Source organism: Talpa occidentalis, unplaced genomic scaffold (assembly GCF_014898055.3).
Source record: "Talpa occidentalis isolate TD23 unplaced genomic scaffold, MPIMG_talOcc4v2.1 talOcc4.11, whole genome shotgun sequence".
Classification (NCBI taxonomy): domain Eukaryota; kingdom Metazoa; phylum Chordata; class Mammalia; order Eulipotyphla; family Talpidae; genus Talpa; species Talpa occidentalis.
The window spans coordinates 87972877-87988841 of record NW_023601104.1 but is presented as its reverse complement, the minus strand read 5'-3'; the positions used below and the strand labels follow the sequence as shown (position 1 = coordinate 87988841).

The window sequence follows — 15965 nt, the reverse complement described above, 5'->3', positions numbered from 1 at the left end:
TGGTGAAATCCTTGAGGAGTGATACAGACAGGTGTTTTCACAATGCTAAGGAAAACAACAAAAAGTAAATAACCCAGAAAGGGTTCCTAGAGCTCACATCAATGCCTACGAAGTGAGTTCAGTATTTTCTAAGTTGCTGCCTGCTGACATTTAAATTTCTGCATGGTCCCATGATGGAGTGTTCGGCTTGGTGACACCTTGGCTCTGCCAACACCTGCCCCAGGTACCCCATGGACTCATTTGCTCCCCTCTATCTACTGAAATGCTCTGTTCCTGAGTCCTATGGTACAGGTGAGGGGGTGGCTATCACCACAAGGCCTCAGCTAGGGGAATGAGGGGTCTCAGTGCTAAGGGGTTAGACTGGCTACTGACCAACCATGTCAACAAGTGAGGTGGCCAAGCAGGAGTGGTAGAAGTAGTAAAACTCTTTATCTGTCTGTCTGTCTGTCTGTCTGGCATCTAGCTAGCTAGCTCTCTACCTATCATATCATTTATCAATCTCTGTGAGAGAGATTGAGTGATTTTTAAGGAACTGGCTTGTCCGATTGTAAAGCTGGCAAGTAAAATCTGCAGAGGGCATCTCTCCTGCCCACTTGTGACTAGACAGGCATTTCTTTTCACAAACCATTTCCCTTTGCAAAGCAGCAGCAGCAGCTCTCACCTATGTCTGTATCCCTGTGTCTGAATCTTTTTTCCTTTCTCCTTTTCCTAACAAGCCTGTCTGTAAGGATATATTAAAAAATATAAAAAATAAAATCTATAGGGAAGGCTGAGACCTAGAACAGAGTGGATATTGTACTCTGGCAGCAGAATTCCTCTTCCTGGGGGAAGACAGTTTTTTTCTATGAAGAACTTCGACTGATTAGATAAGGCTCACCTACATTGTGGAAGGTAGATATTAAGTCTATTGACGTAAATGTTAATTTCATCTGATGATATCATCACTGAAACATCTAGAAAGTAGAGGGCCAAGTAGTTAGATACTGTGGCCTAAGCAAAACTACACATACCATTAATTATCATATTTTCTGTGGCCACTGATGAAGAAGGTAATGGTTTTACGATCATGTCCTTCCATTCAGTCTTGCTGGACAAAAAAGGGCTCCCTGGATGAAGTTTTCAATCACTCCTCTGAAAAACTATGATCACAGAAATGTGACATGCAATGAAGACTTGACAAAATGATTGCCTTTGTATTTTCCAGAGCAGTTCACTGAACATAAAAAAAAAAAAAATTGAAAACAGACATTAAAGAAAAAAAAATTGCCCCATGTCAAAAGCAATTCAGTTCACACAGATGCCAATTTTCAACCACAGGGGTACAATAATTAATGTTCAATTATCGGCTGGCAGGCAGATACCTTGTAGATTATCTGAAGAAAATGGTCACTTTTTACAGCCATTTTTATTTGTTTAGTAAAAATATTTAACACCTATTATGAGGTAGAATATCCTCTAGATGATGAATATATGAAGATTAGTGATTTAAAAATCCCTCTTCTCACAATCACAATAGAGGGGCATAACCATTTCTCCCAGAAGAAAATTAAACATGTTTTTGAGGGTTCTAGTCATCCCAAACAATGATTTTCTGATGTGATTCCTGAAGATGAGGTTTAACTGTTAGTAATACTAGCTGATAATCATAATAGTACAATTACAAAGATTTCTTGAGCGCCTTTTATGTACCAGACATAGTTACTGGACATTTATTTATTTATCTATTTACAGAGTACTATTCTACCAGATGCCTTAGGATAGGATTTAATGGGACATGTACGAACATGGTGGTCTAACAGGAGGACACTTTCTGGGAACTGCAAATAACTCAATGGTGTAACTGAGTATAGCATCAGCAAGCAATCAAATATCTTGCCTACTGGAGATCTCCGGGTACCCACAGACATTGTCCTCCTTTACCTCCAGCTCCAGCTTCCACAGTCAGGACTTCTAACCTTGAACAGTAGGGATCCCAAGTTTCTCATTGCTCTTCCCTATTTACATACAGTGTCACTTGCCTCAGGGTCTCAATGTAGTTCTTTTGTTAAGTGAGTGGAGTGTACCCAGAATCCTTGGCATCAGCTTGGCTGCACTTTCCTTTGGTGCCTTGGGGTCAAGTGTACTTAGGATTCCATGGTTTAGATTCTACCTGGTTTCTACCTTTAAGGTATATGTCACAAATTTTAATTTGATGGTTGTGCTTTATATGTTTTAGCATTTTTCTGGATTGCATCTGCATCTATATTACTAATAAGTATATACACATATTAATCATATCAAATAATTTGCAACCAGAAGAGAGGTCATTGCCTGCTCATTCTACCGTTCTGATAATTTTGCTTACTGGGCTAATGATTTAATTATCTACCTTTTTCCCCAGGTTTTGCTGATGATTTTGGTTGTTCTGGCTTCATGGTGAATATTGGGATCCTCCTCACGTTGGAATCATGACCCCATTTATTTCTTCACCTTAAGCCTCCAGGGGCTGTTTATTTTGTCTCTGTAATTTGAGAAAACACACAGAGGCAGACAGCATATGGATCTGCTGACCACCCCCTTAGGGCCATAAATCTTCTTTCTTGATGGTCTTTGTTCTGTGTCCTCTCAAAGACTCTCCTTAAGCCCCTGAAGAGGAACAAAGGGTATAGCCGAATGACTTAAACATGGTGGCTTAAAAATTGCTGCCATCCAGGCCAGTACTTCAGCTTTCCTTGCCACATCCTCTCTCTGTTCTGTCTACCTTGTTCTTGTCAGAGTCTGGTTAGTGGCAGAGCAAAAGCTGAGCAAGAGCTTAGAGACTCATATATGGCTTAGAAAATAAGAGGAAATGCTACAGTCAGAGGGAAGTTTATAGTCAAAGGCCAAAAGTTGGAAAAATCTCAGTATATAGGTCTCTAAGGTCAGTCATGGCAAAGAACAAAAGGTTAAGACATTTGAAGTAGACCAACTGCCTGCAGGATATGACAGCACAGCAGATCAGCCCAAAGGATCTCAGATTTTTTTTCTCAAGTTATCCAGGTTTTGTATCAAAATTTCTATCATTTTGCCTGAACATAGTGCTTTGAGGTTACCGAGGGACCTAGAGCTGCATTTCCCTTTACACATATTTGTCTTCCTGTCCTCCATGTTTGCTTTTTAAAATTACACCAAACCATTTTTAAATAAAGTTTTATTGATACAAATTCATGTAAAATTTAGTCTTTTGAATCATACAACTCAGTGATTATAAACATATTCACAAAGTTTTGCAACTATCACCACTATGTAATTTTAAAATACTTTCATCACTCCCCAAAGATTCCTCATACCCAGTGGCAGACATTACCCATTTCTCTCCTTCCTTCAGTCTGTGGCACTCCCGCATCTGCTTTCTGTTTTTATGAACTTTATCTGCTATGGGCATGTGATATAATGGACTTGTACAATGTGTGGCCTTTTACGGGCTGGCTTCTTTCACTTGGAATAATATTTGTAAGGCTCACCCCAGTTGCAGCATGTATCATTACATTCCTTCTTTTTGTTGTGGATTAATATCCTGTTGTATGACTGCACTACATTTTGTTTATTTGTTCTTCAGTTAATAGAGATACAAGTTCTTTCCGCTTTTGGGGTGTTGTAAATAACAATGCTGTGAACATTCACACAGAGCTTGTAGTGGAGGCCTAGGTCTTCAATTCTTGTGAATATATACCTAGAAATAGAATTGGTGGCTTATATGGTAAATCTCTATTCTAAACATTATGAGTAACTGTCAGACTGTTTTTGAAGAGGTTGCACCATTTTATACTCTGACTAGCAGGATATAGATTTCCAATTCTGCACATTTTTGTCAATGTTTCTTATTCTCTCTATTTAGCTTACTGAGTATGAAGTGGTTTCTCATTGCGGTTGTGATTTGCATTTCCCTGATGGCTAATAATGTTGAGCATCATTTCATTGCTTATTGGCAATTTATATATCTTCTTTGGAGAAATTCTATTCAAAGACTGTGATCATTTTTTAATTGGGCTATCTTTTTATTGATGAGTTGTAAGCGTTCTTCATTTATTCTAGATGGAAATCCTTTTCATATACATAACTTACAAATATTTTCTCCTGTTCTGTGACTTAGTTGCTTTTATACTTTCTCTGTGATATCCTTTGAAGCACAATAGTTTTAAATGTTGATGAAGTTCAATTTACCTTTTATTCTTTTTGTTATTTCTGCTTCATCTGTTTCTTCAGATGCTTAAAGAGTTGTTGGAATTTAGAAAAACCCTGTTCTCTACCTGCAGAGTATGGCTTTAAATGTTGTTTTCTCAGAATGGACTTGAGAAAGTCAGCCCAAACATAAGACTGATAAATGACACTTTGTACTAAATAGTACTTGAAATAATAATCCTTTATGGAAGTTCTGCTATTGAAGGTAAAAGATGGAGGAGATTATTTTTACCTGGGGTGGACCAAATATATAGTAAAGACTTTTTTTCAATGTACATAGGGTTTTTTTTTTTAAGATTTATTCGTATTTATTTATGTATATAAGAACTGGGGTGCAGGCCAGAGATGTGGGGGGTGAGAGGATTCACCAGAGAAGAGTGGAGAGCAGAACAGGTGGATCTACTGAAATACACTGCTGAGGAGAGCAGCAAGTGAGACAGGAGAGGTCTGCTGTGCCACGTGGGTTGCTCCCTGGCCGGGGATCAAACTCATGCCACAGTGGCTGGTGATAACTTGATAGTGCTGAGACTTTAACCCCTGTGCCACCAGGTAGGCCATAAATAGGGATTTGATATGGGAAAAAAATGTACATATCAAACCTACCCCAAAGATACAAAGTGGAAAGTGCTGGTTAATAGCAAAATCAGAGGGAGATTGTGCAGAAAGGCATTGAAGGCCAAGCCAAATGTGAATTCTAATGGCTCACCAGGTGCCATTAAATTTTGGGGGGTGGCAAAGGTAGGAACTACTTCTTTCTGGGCTTTATGAATGCTAATTGCAGAAACAATTGCAAAAAAAAAAAAAAAAGGTTAGAGACAGAAAAACCAACAGGAACAACAGAAATCTCTGGCAATGGGCTAGGGGAGAGTTAGTGTAAATAAGGGCCTTGACATAACAGTAGGATAAGGAAGAAGGATGCACAGATGCTGCGGTGGTGGATCTGTCAAGTCCCTGGCAGCTGATGGGATGCAAGGTGGGAGCTGACAACAGAAGCAAGAAAACAAGCTAGTTTCAATGAGAAAAATCTCTCTGATTAGATAGATAAAGAGCCATTTTGAAGTAATTGTGGTGTATTGTTCTGCTATTCCAAAGGGTTTGTAGTTTCCCTAATTAAAAATAATCTAAATTGTTTTAAAAAATATTCCTGCAAATATTTTTTTCAGTCCCCAAGACAGGATACTTTCAAAAAAGAGAATTTCTTCATTTGCCATTTTGATTTTAGCTATAATGGAGACAGGAGAGTGAACTCTATTTTCAGCTTCTCACAGAAACATCTTAAAATTCTCATTTCTCTATGCAAATTAAGTGTACCTTAAATGGTTGTATGTGTTTCACTCTTGAAGATAGGAAAAAGGGTTGTATATATGTGACTGAAATAGCATATGAGGCAGCGTTCTTCTGTATTATATTTTTATATTTATATATTACTTCACTGTAGGCCCTGGGGGGTTTAACAGATATTAAAATTTGTACAGCAGATCTAAAGGAGTGAGAGGAGGTTCATTTTTTCTGGATTTTCTTCTCATAAACCCCAGTGACTTAACCTCTGAAGAGCAAAGATAACTAATCTAGCTTTAGAGTTATAGAATTCAAGAAAGAAAAGCAATGTTATATGTATGTATATATGTGTATATACAAACACACATATATACATAATTTAAAGAATTCCCAAAAGAGACAATGTTTTATATTCATACACAGACATATATTGTTTAAACAATTCAAGAGAGGTAATGTTTCATGTTAATATTTGTATGTTTATTCTAATTCAATTAGGCACTCTTTACCATATTTGCACACAATTGTGTGATAAAGTCTCCATGAGGACTAGTTCTAATTGTGTTCCAGATAACAGCTTTTGTTTGTATGTTTGCTTTGTTTTAATTTAATTTTGTCACAGGAACTTCAGGATATGTGATGAAACTTAAGGACCTTTACCCATAACACACACTACATTTTACATACAGTTTTAGTGGTTATGCAGATTTTATTAAAACTCAGTCTCAATTGCTTGTTGAAGATGATGCCGTAGCCTCAAACTTGAGTGATGTGGACATTCTTAGATAATAGTCAAGACAGTCATATTGGCACAAATATCTCAACAATCACAAGTATAAGTTACATTAAAATTAAAAATTGAAAAAGCAGAAATAGCGTATCGTGTATATCTTAACACAAGTTAATAAGAAAGTGGGTGACTTCTCACATTTTAATCACTTCACAAGAATCATGGTATAGCCAATTCTTTATTATTCTCAAATGCTATGATAAAATAATCTATTAGAACCCAAATCAGGAAGATTTGGAGATAAGACAAAAACACTATTCTGCTTTCCTACATAGAATCAGGCTGGTTCAAGGTACATGTTTAAATCAGGGTCTATTAAGCCAGATATTCTTCAAAATGTATCTGGCTTTGTTCTTTGCTTTGGTGTGATTAATTAAATATTTTAATTTTTATTAGACTGCACATAGTAATGGAAAGTGCTGGTCTTACTGACTTACAGAGAAATTAGGGTGTGCTTGATGAGACCTTAGGCAGTCACTTCCCAAAGCCACCAGGACTGGTCCATCACCACCAAAGTCAGAACTTGGACTGATTCTCATGGAGAAGAAGAAGAAAATAACATGGAAATCAGGCCAAACCTCTGAGCAGTGACCATGTCAGCTCCCTTTTGAACCAAGACCCTACCTTGGCTATAAAATATGGAGTTGGGCCTCCCTGGTGGTGCAAGTGGTTAAGACGCAACCATGAAGCTGTCCAGAGCCACTGCAGCACGAATTCGATCCCCAGTCAAGGAGTTACCCACATGGTGCAGCAGACCTCTCCTGTCTCACCCACTGTTCCCCTCAACAGTGTTTTTCAGTCAGTTTGCCTGTTCTGTTCCCCACTCTGTCTCTGTTGAATCCTCTCACCCTCCATACCTCTGGCCTGTACTAGTTCTTACATGCATAAATAAATAAATCTTACCAAAAAATAAAATATGGAGTTAATCCTAGTAGGAAATCTAAGTTTGAATTGCTTAAGTTCTTACCCAAGTGAACCTGATCAACCTGAGAAAATGGTGGGAAGTCAAAATAGTCTACTATAACTCAAATTACCAAATTCGAATCCTTACTTCATCCTCCAACACATCCTTTCTTGAATATTTGTTAAAATGGGTTTCATGGAGGAGATGACAATACTTAGAGAGACAAAGAGCCCTATTTTTTTACATGACAGTTGTAATGTGGCATTTTGGGGCTTGTATGTCATATCTGTTCTCCCCTATAGTTTATACCATTCTCTATCCCATATTTATGTACTTATTTGTATATTTCCTGAAACTCTTAAGAATACTTTGTATATAAAAGATACTCAATAAGTTTGCATATGTGCCTCCCTGGTGGCACAGTAGGTTGAGCGCAGCACTGTGAAGCTGTCTGCAGCCACTCCAGCATGGGTTCCATTCCTGGCTGGCCAGGGAGATAGTCCACATGCCATGGCAGACCTCTCCTGCCATTCCCGCTGCTCCCCTCAGAGTGTGTTTTGGTCAGTCTGCCTGTTCTGCTCCCTGCTCTGTCTCTGGTGAATCCTCTCACCCTCCTGTGCCTCTGGCCTGTACCCCAGTTCTTGTATAAAAATAAATAAATAGATAGATAGATAAATACTAAGTTTGCATAGAAGTGTTCTACTAATAGTTAAGGATAAGTTGAGGCAAGTTTAATTCCTGCACCAGAAAACTGGCTGCCATTTCAGACTCCAAACTTATGTCTTTGTTTTCATCACATTTTATGTCTTTGTTGTCAATGTTTTGGGTCTTGGCAGAAGAAGAGAGAAGGCAAACTTGTTAGTTATATGTGTGCAATATATACACTTGAATGTTGGCGGATCCACAAGCTAAGCCTGATAAAAATCTGTTCAACAATCTTACTAAATGAGTTCTTTAATCCCATGAAAGGAGAAAAATACAAGAAGATGAATAGAATTCTTGGAAGATGCTAGGTTAGCAATTCTTAAAGCTAATTCTGAAGATTTCTTTAATTTAGTTAGAAATAATGAGGCATGTTTATCCCCAGCGTTCTCATTTCCAAAACAATAACACTGCACTTAATCCCTGGGTGACTATAGAATTTCTTTAGAGGATGACATTAGTCTGTCTTTCACTATTTTTTTTTTTTTTTTTTGGTGAATGTTACCTGCTACACATTTAGATAAATCTAGACCAGGCACCAATATGAAAGGCAATATCCACTGTTTACCTAGAATACACAAGACATTTATTGCAGTATTTTACCCTGTTGAATTAGCTTTTGAAATCTATTGTTATTTTTTTTTTGAAATCCTAAGATATCTTTTCTTTCCCAAATGAAATCTTTATAAATTCTCTTTGATTAATTTCCAATGCTTTTATTTCAACTTCCAGTAATTTGTGCTATAAAATTTATACTGATGTTTTGCTACTACATTACTTTTTTCATTATGTATGCAGCACTAGGTCAGTGCACATAGGCTGCCATCACATTTTTAAAGTACATATACTATTACATTGTACAGTCCCCAATCGATGTCTATCAATAAAGAGTGGGTTAATACCGATTTTACTTTTCTAGTATGTTTACAATCAGTGGTATGATAAACATTTTGAACACAAATCTTCATGTGTTTCCCAGTAAATTTATCTGGATTTCTACAAATAGAATTTCCAAGCTATATCATCAGGAAAATGCAAAGCAATGCCACCATGTCACACCACCTCATTCCCATGTGAATGAGACATATAAAAAAACAAAAACAAAAACAGAAATAACAAATGTTGGCAAGGATATGGGAAAAAATGAATCCCTGTACATTGTTGGTGACAATGCGGTCTGATCTAATCCTTGTGCAAAGCAATATGGAGGTTCCCAAATCTCTCTCTCTCTCATATCAATCATATGATCCAGCAATTTTACTCATTGAAATTTATCCAACAAATGCAAAACCACTAATATGAAGAGCTATCTGCACTCCTATGTTCATTGCAGCACTGTCTACAATAACCAAACTATGGAAAACCAAATGGCCAACAACAGATGAGTGTATTAACATGTGGTAATACTACTTAGATATTTAAAAAATATGAAATCTTGACTTTTGCAACATGGATGTAACTGGTAAGAATTATGTTAAGTGAAAAGTCAGAAGGATAAATACAAACACTGGATGGTTTTACTCACATGCAGAATATAGATTTTTTAAAAGGGCAGTGAAAAAAACTAAACTAGAACAAATCCTAGAGGTATGGTTGCAGAACTGGGGCTACCAGAGGGGAAGGAGAAAAAGGGAACAATACAGGGAAGGGACCCAATGCTCTATGGTAAGGGGACAAGGGTGCTTTAGTGTTGGGGGTGGTGTGGTGCTACATAGCATCTAAGGAGGTTTGAATCTATTCTCCTAAATCATATACAATACTGTAAACCAATGCAATCTCAAAAAAAATCCCTTGAGAAAAATTAATACCATGAAAGTTTGGCTTATATGTGGTTCACACTGAATGTTCAGAAGATGACTGAAATATCCATTTCAGTATATACTTCCTTGAAATTGTTGCTTTAAAATTATATATTTATTGGGCCCCCCTGGTGGTGCAAGGGGTTAAGACGCAACCTATGACACTAACAGCAGCCACCGCAGCACGAGTTCAATCCCCAGCCAGGGAGATACCCACATGGTGCAGCAGACCTCTCCTGACTCGCCCGCTGCTCCCCTCAGCAGTGTATTTCAGTCAGTCTGCCTGTTCTGTTCCCTACTCTGTCTCTGGTGGACCCTCTTACCATCCACACCTCTGGCCTATACCCCAACTCTTATATGCATAAATAAATAAATCTTTAAAAAATTATATATTTATTTGGAAAATTGTATCTTGAAGAGTAACTATTATTCTAAATAACATTATTTTCAAATAATGCATGCATTCTTTAATTGAGGCCAGTTTATTTTGGAGAATGTCAAATTAATCCACTTGAAAAACAAAAGAATTATCAAGTTAAAGTGTAGGTTGTTTAGACTGTTGATCTGTATTGCCCATCCACTCTAATATAATTGTACTACTCTGTACTAACCTACTGCCCATCCTTTTTAAAGCTATGAGAAAAAATGACAGTATTTGATTGGCATGAGAGTAGAGAGTGCTTTTTTCTCAGCCAGATCAGCCAGAGGCTCCAGTGTCACCTAAGGCTGGATTCCCAGTTCAGGAAGCACTGTCACAGTCAACAGTATGTTTGGCTAAAAGTTTGTTATTGATATTTTTAAAACTCCCCAGTATAATCTGTGAAAATTTCTCATTTAAGATTTTGCATTTCTTTGACAGTGATGTCACCCTGTTCTTTCTATGTGGATTGCTGTCTATGCTTTTCTAAGAATTAGCTGTGCTTGTGCTTTGTCCACATAGGCCTGACATGAGCCACCTGGATGCTCTAACCTCCAAGCTTCTGAAATTCTCTCCCACTGGCTAATCTCTCCCCACATTCTATTGAATCAGTGTTTGAGAATTGAGCTGGGGTTGGTCACATTCACTGGCTCATCCCCTATGATTCTATCCTATTGAGCAAATCTGTCCCCCACAATGAACTCAACTCCTCTTTTTCACTTCTGAGCACAGTGTGAGTGTGTGTTTTAGTTTGTACAATTTTAAGGAAATTTGGAAGTAACAGGGGTTATGACACAAAATTGTCAATAAATCAAAAGAGATGTTGGCCTCCCTGGTGGCGCAAGGGGTTAAGCGCTACACTGTGAAGTTATATGCAGCCTCTTCAGCATGAGTTCGATCCCAGCCAGGGAGCAACCCAAATGGTGCAGCAGGCCTCTCCTATCTTGCCTGCTGCTCCCCTCAGCAGTGTATTTCTCTAGATCTGCCTGTTCTGCTCCTCACTCTGTCTCTGGTGAATCTTCTCCCCTCCCACACCTCTGTCCTGTACCCCAGTTCTTGTATACATAAGTAAATCTTAAAAAAAAAAAAAAAGATGTAAGATTGCACTGTCCCAGGGATGTCCGGGCCCATGGAGGGGACACACCCAGCTGTTAAGCTTCTATCGTGCTGCTTCTCCCTCCTAGCACCTGTCTCAGAGCTGCAGATCCTGCAGCCTCTCCACAAACCTTATATTTCTGTTCACTTAGATGGAAAGCAATGTTGATCTCAGACCTCAATTTTTCAATGAGACAAGAGGATTTTTTTCTCAGACTATAAAACACATCAAGGTGTTTTCTGAACAGAAAATCCACCCTCTTGTTAGATAACGATAAAAGTTCCACAGTCTTTTGCTCATGTCTGTCATGTTTTTAAGGAAGCTTTGCTCGCTCTCATTTTTCTAGTGAGTTGTTTAATTTTCTTTTTTATTTCAAAATATTCCTTATATCCCCACTTCTCACATTCTTGGAGCCTCAATTTCTTCTTCTATAAAATGTGTCTAAGTGGTTTGTACACTAGCCTGGCAAAAATCATTAAATATATAAGCTTATTACAAAGTCTGGCACATAGTAATCATACTTAGCTCTGTTTTATAGGTCTCATTATTACAGAAAATATTAAACCTTTGTATATGTTTCAGATAACTTCCCCAGTTATCCAGTAATCTTCAATTTAAAGTGTGACAATTAGTCTTCTATTTCTGTGAATTTTTTTGTGTAATCTGTCAAGCTTATTTCTTTATGGTGTTGGCTTTATATCATGCTAAGACTTTTTCACCTCAAATTTATTTTAAAATTTCATTTGTACATTTATATTTACTGTCAAATTATTTCCCAACCTGAAAATATTTAACAGTAAGAATAGAGCAACCCCACCCACCCACAGAAATATTCTTTTAATCTCAGACTCTATGAAGGGGTTCCACAACTTCTAGATTTAATAAAGACAACAACAAAAAAGTCATCCTAATATGATTTTATTTTTTTCCCTATGGCATAAAATAAATCCAGTACCATAAACCAGTCACTGTATTCTCACATTTACTCCCAGACCTTCCTCAGTAAGGCATTTTGAAACATGAGCCAGGTTGGCTGGGAAAATATCACCTCATAATTTGGATTTTTCTCTCACTTTCTATTTGGCCAAACCAGACTCCACAATCTATTAGAGTGAATTTAGAGCAATGCTAACAGCAGAACTTAAACTACTTTGTATTAATATAAAGTCTGTGATACAAGGGGGTAACTATTCCATGTAGACCAATACAGGTTCTTCCTCAAACTGCTTATGAAGCTCTTATCCCTAATCCTCCTAACTACTGCAGATCCCTGCAATAATGAAACCTAAGAAGATCTATAACTTCAATAAATTCATGTACATCCCTGCTATGGCTGCCAGTTATGCAGCAACAGCTTCTATTTCTCTATTCTCAGTGTGTCTCTGTTTGTGCAGAAAGAAGTAAAAGAAATACATTTCTTAGGGGGCTCCCACACTCTCTCCCCTAAGAGTCTATGACACTGCCTAGGGCACTACCATACATACCCGCAGGGATTTAAAAGCTCAAATTTTAATGTTGAGTCATTTACACCCACTTGGTCTAGGTATACATGCTCCTGGGTGGGTTCAAAGGGGGGCAATTGTTTGTACAAATTTGTGCTGGACCCAAACAGCTCAACATGTAGGCAAAGCAAGAATCTGTGTGACAGAAACGAAAAAAAAATAAAATCGCCTCTTCAGTAGGTAGCTACAGAACCTAGCCGAGTCCGATCCCCAGCCAGGGAGCAACCCACATGGTGCAGCAGACCTCTCCTGTCTTACCCGCTGCTCCCCACTTTCTCTGGTGAATCCTCTCACCGACCCCACCACACCTCTGGCTCTGGTCTATACCCCAGTTCATGTATGCATAAATATTTTTTTTTAAAAAAATAACCTAGCCTTCATTCACAGCCCTTGTAAAGGTGGCTTTCTTGAGAATACAAGGGTTTGCATTCAAATTAAGCTCAGCATAACCATTTTCTAATTGCAGATCAGAAAACCTCTGTGTATGTAGTAGTTCAGAGCCACTAAGGCATGAAATGACCCCAGATAGCAGGCAAGGGTGAAGGGCCAGCAAAGATAAGCTGTAAAGAGCCATTGAAAGAGTACTTGAGTCACAAGATTCAAGTTTATTCATTATATGGCAAATATTTAATGACCACTTAATATGTGTTAAATAACGAGTCTGGCATGAAATACACATTGATGTATACAACAGACATGTCTCTGGCCTGTAGAAAAGAACAGGCTAGTGGATGAGAAGGTTTAGAGTTACAAATGCAGATGAGCAGGATTCAGGATAGGAACAGACTTTGGAGATGGTAGTTTTTCATTATGTAAATTGGCCAGGGAAGATCTCTCTGAGGACACTTAGATTCAAAATTCAAGGATGTCCAAATTTATATTGGGATCTGAGGTACCTGGGATTTGGGAGATTGTGGAATTCAGCTTAGATAAGTTTTGATAAGCATGCAGGAGAGGAGGTAGGAAAATTGTCTTAAAGCATATGTCTAGAAAAGGCAGAGCGGACACAATCTTTTGTGGATTCCTTATAATTTGGAGAATAATGGGAAAGCCTTGGGTACTTGGTGGAGGGACAAAAGGTGTAGTCTGGAGTAAGAGAGAATCTCTAAAAGGGCTAGGAGGAACTGCCAGTCTTCAATTTACCTCCATGTAGTCTCTTCTACGACATGTTCTTTTCAAAAGTGATCCTAGTCCAACACATTTTCTGTAGGTACTTAACCTCTCTGGTCTCTATCTCTTGATCTATTATCAAGATATGATAGTGCCAGACCAGACAACATGAAAAGTTGCATTCTTGTAAAACTTTCCATGAACTCATTCATCATTGAGGAAGGCGGAGGCAAAGGCAAAACTTCTGCATTCCACGGACACTGCAGGAGTGTCAACAGCAAGGCAAACTGTCCACAATAGAATTCATGCAAATTGCACAGAAACTGGGGTACCACAGCTAAGGCTGGAGGACTTGTAATGGGATCACATTATTCTTTTAAGACATCACCCCAATTAAAAATGAGAAGTGGCCAGGAGCATGGAAAGAGCTGCAGGTGAATATTTTTGTTTGTTTTGAGAAAGTGAGCTATTGATAGATTCCTTAGCTGAATTCAGATCATATGCTTAAGAATTTGGTGAAAACAAAGACACTCTTGAGATATTTTAAATAGGAAAAAAATGGGGGTGAAGGGGCATCATGAAGTTAGGGGCTGCCACCCACATAAAAATGATCTATCATGATGGTTTCATGATACATATTATTATGGGAAAAATATATGCACTCTGGATCCCTCACAGTTCTACACAGAATCATTGGGAAGATAAGGAAACAAAAGAAATTTTAAGGTACTTTTCTTTTTTCCTGGAAATTTAACTACATAATGGTAAAAAATCTTAAGGCTCTGAAAACTGCCTAGAGGAACCACCAACAGTTACTTTTAATTCAATTCCTTCCTTTGCACTTAAAACTCATGCTTAGTCTCTTTATTGGCATAGGGTTTTTGTCCTGTGGTCTTCATCTACAACCCAGTGTTACACACAGGAGTGCCTGGGCAATAGGGAAGCTTTCTTTTGTTCTCAGAGAGTGATGACAGGGTCCTTAAGAGGTCAGCAACCAGTTCTGTGCTGTTTTTCTCAACTTAGCTCCAGGAGTCACTTTTACTTAAGGAAATAAGAATCAGTTTTTTTTTTTTTTTTGAAGTAGCTTCCTGGCTAAATAACAACCTTAAAGTAGGAAGCCTTTTTGTTTTTTATTTTTAATGAACTCAGATAAAAAAGGAAGTTGCAAAACTTATTTGTAGAGATAACATTTATTTGTAGATGCCAGCCCTTCATTTTTGAGGAAGGCAATGATGTCCTATTTTCATATCACTTGCACAGGAGGTTTAATGTTCTTTCTCCATCTCCTTCATACTCAAATCCAGAATGATCATGCACCTAACTGGGAGGTGGTCAAGATGCTGTAGACCCAACTGGGAGGTGGTCAAGAATGCTGTAGAATGCTCTTGAATCACACAGGGCTTGATTAGGACAGTACACCACATCTATTTGTGTTATTAACACTCTTAGACCCAGAAAAAAGGACCCCTGCTCTGAACTCTGTAGATAAAGTTATCTTGCATATTCCAAACATGAAAACTGTATTTACCGAACACTCTCTGGCTGATGGTTACTTGAGATCCTGCGCTCCCTCTGGCACACAAAACTCAACATCTACTCTCATGATTAACACAATTCAAGACACAGAGAACTGCTTTTCACATCTTTTGTCCCAGGTCTTTGAGGACAGTTTTCTCTATTCTAACACCATGAAGGTTTGCTGGTTGTGCCGCTGGGGACAGCAAAAAAAGAACACTGGTTTGGAGTGCAGAGAGGATTCAGCTGCAGCAAAGGAGTTTAGATAAAAAGACAAATTAATTAACTTGTCAAAACTTCCCCTCAGATAGCATAAATGCATTAAATTCTTACATAATGAAGTGTCATTTCCAAGTTATACTGAAACAAATGGCTCCAAAGGCATCTACTAATTAGAGCAGTTTCTGCAACAGTTGTATATGGTGTCTGCTGAGCATTGTAACATTCAGCATGAAACAATTCACATCCCAGTTAATTTGTGCATGTGTGTATGTTGAAATGACACATGTAAGAAATATGGTGTGGTCTCTTTGCACTAGTGCTTAAATGGGTATTGAACACTAGGAGGGAAATGATTTTATGTTTATAAAACATTTGAAGAGGGCCTCCCCTGGTGGCGCAGGCGTTTGAGCTCCACTCTGTGAAGCTGTC

The 15965-nt window shown here is 38.1% G+C and overlaps 1 long non-coding RNA gene across 3 annotated transcripts in view; it reads right to left on the bottom strand.

Moving 5' to 3' along the window:
- Positions 1-1189: 1189 nt before the first annotated feature.
- The window catches only part of LOC119238319 (uncharacterized), a 55557-nt gene continuing 40781 nt past the window's right edge, over positions 1190-15965 (bottom strand). The window contains exons 3-4 of one of the 3 annotated variants that reach the window (XR_008550963.1): positions 2369-2500; positions 1190-1213 (exon numbers count right to left, since the gene is read on the bottom strand). This is a non-coding gene — a long non-coding RNA (uncharacterized LOC119238319). Of the gene's footprint in view, positions 1214-2368; positions 2501-2570; positions 2626-15965 lie in introns of those variants that run through there. The other 2 variants (XR_005123541.2, XR_008550965.1) reach the window with 2 other exon arrangements.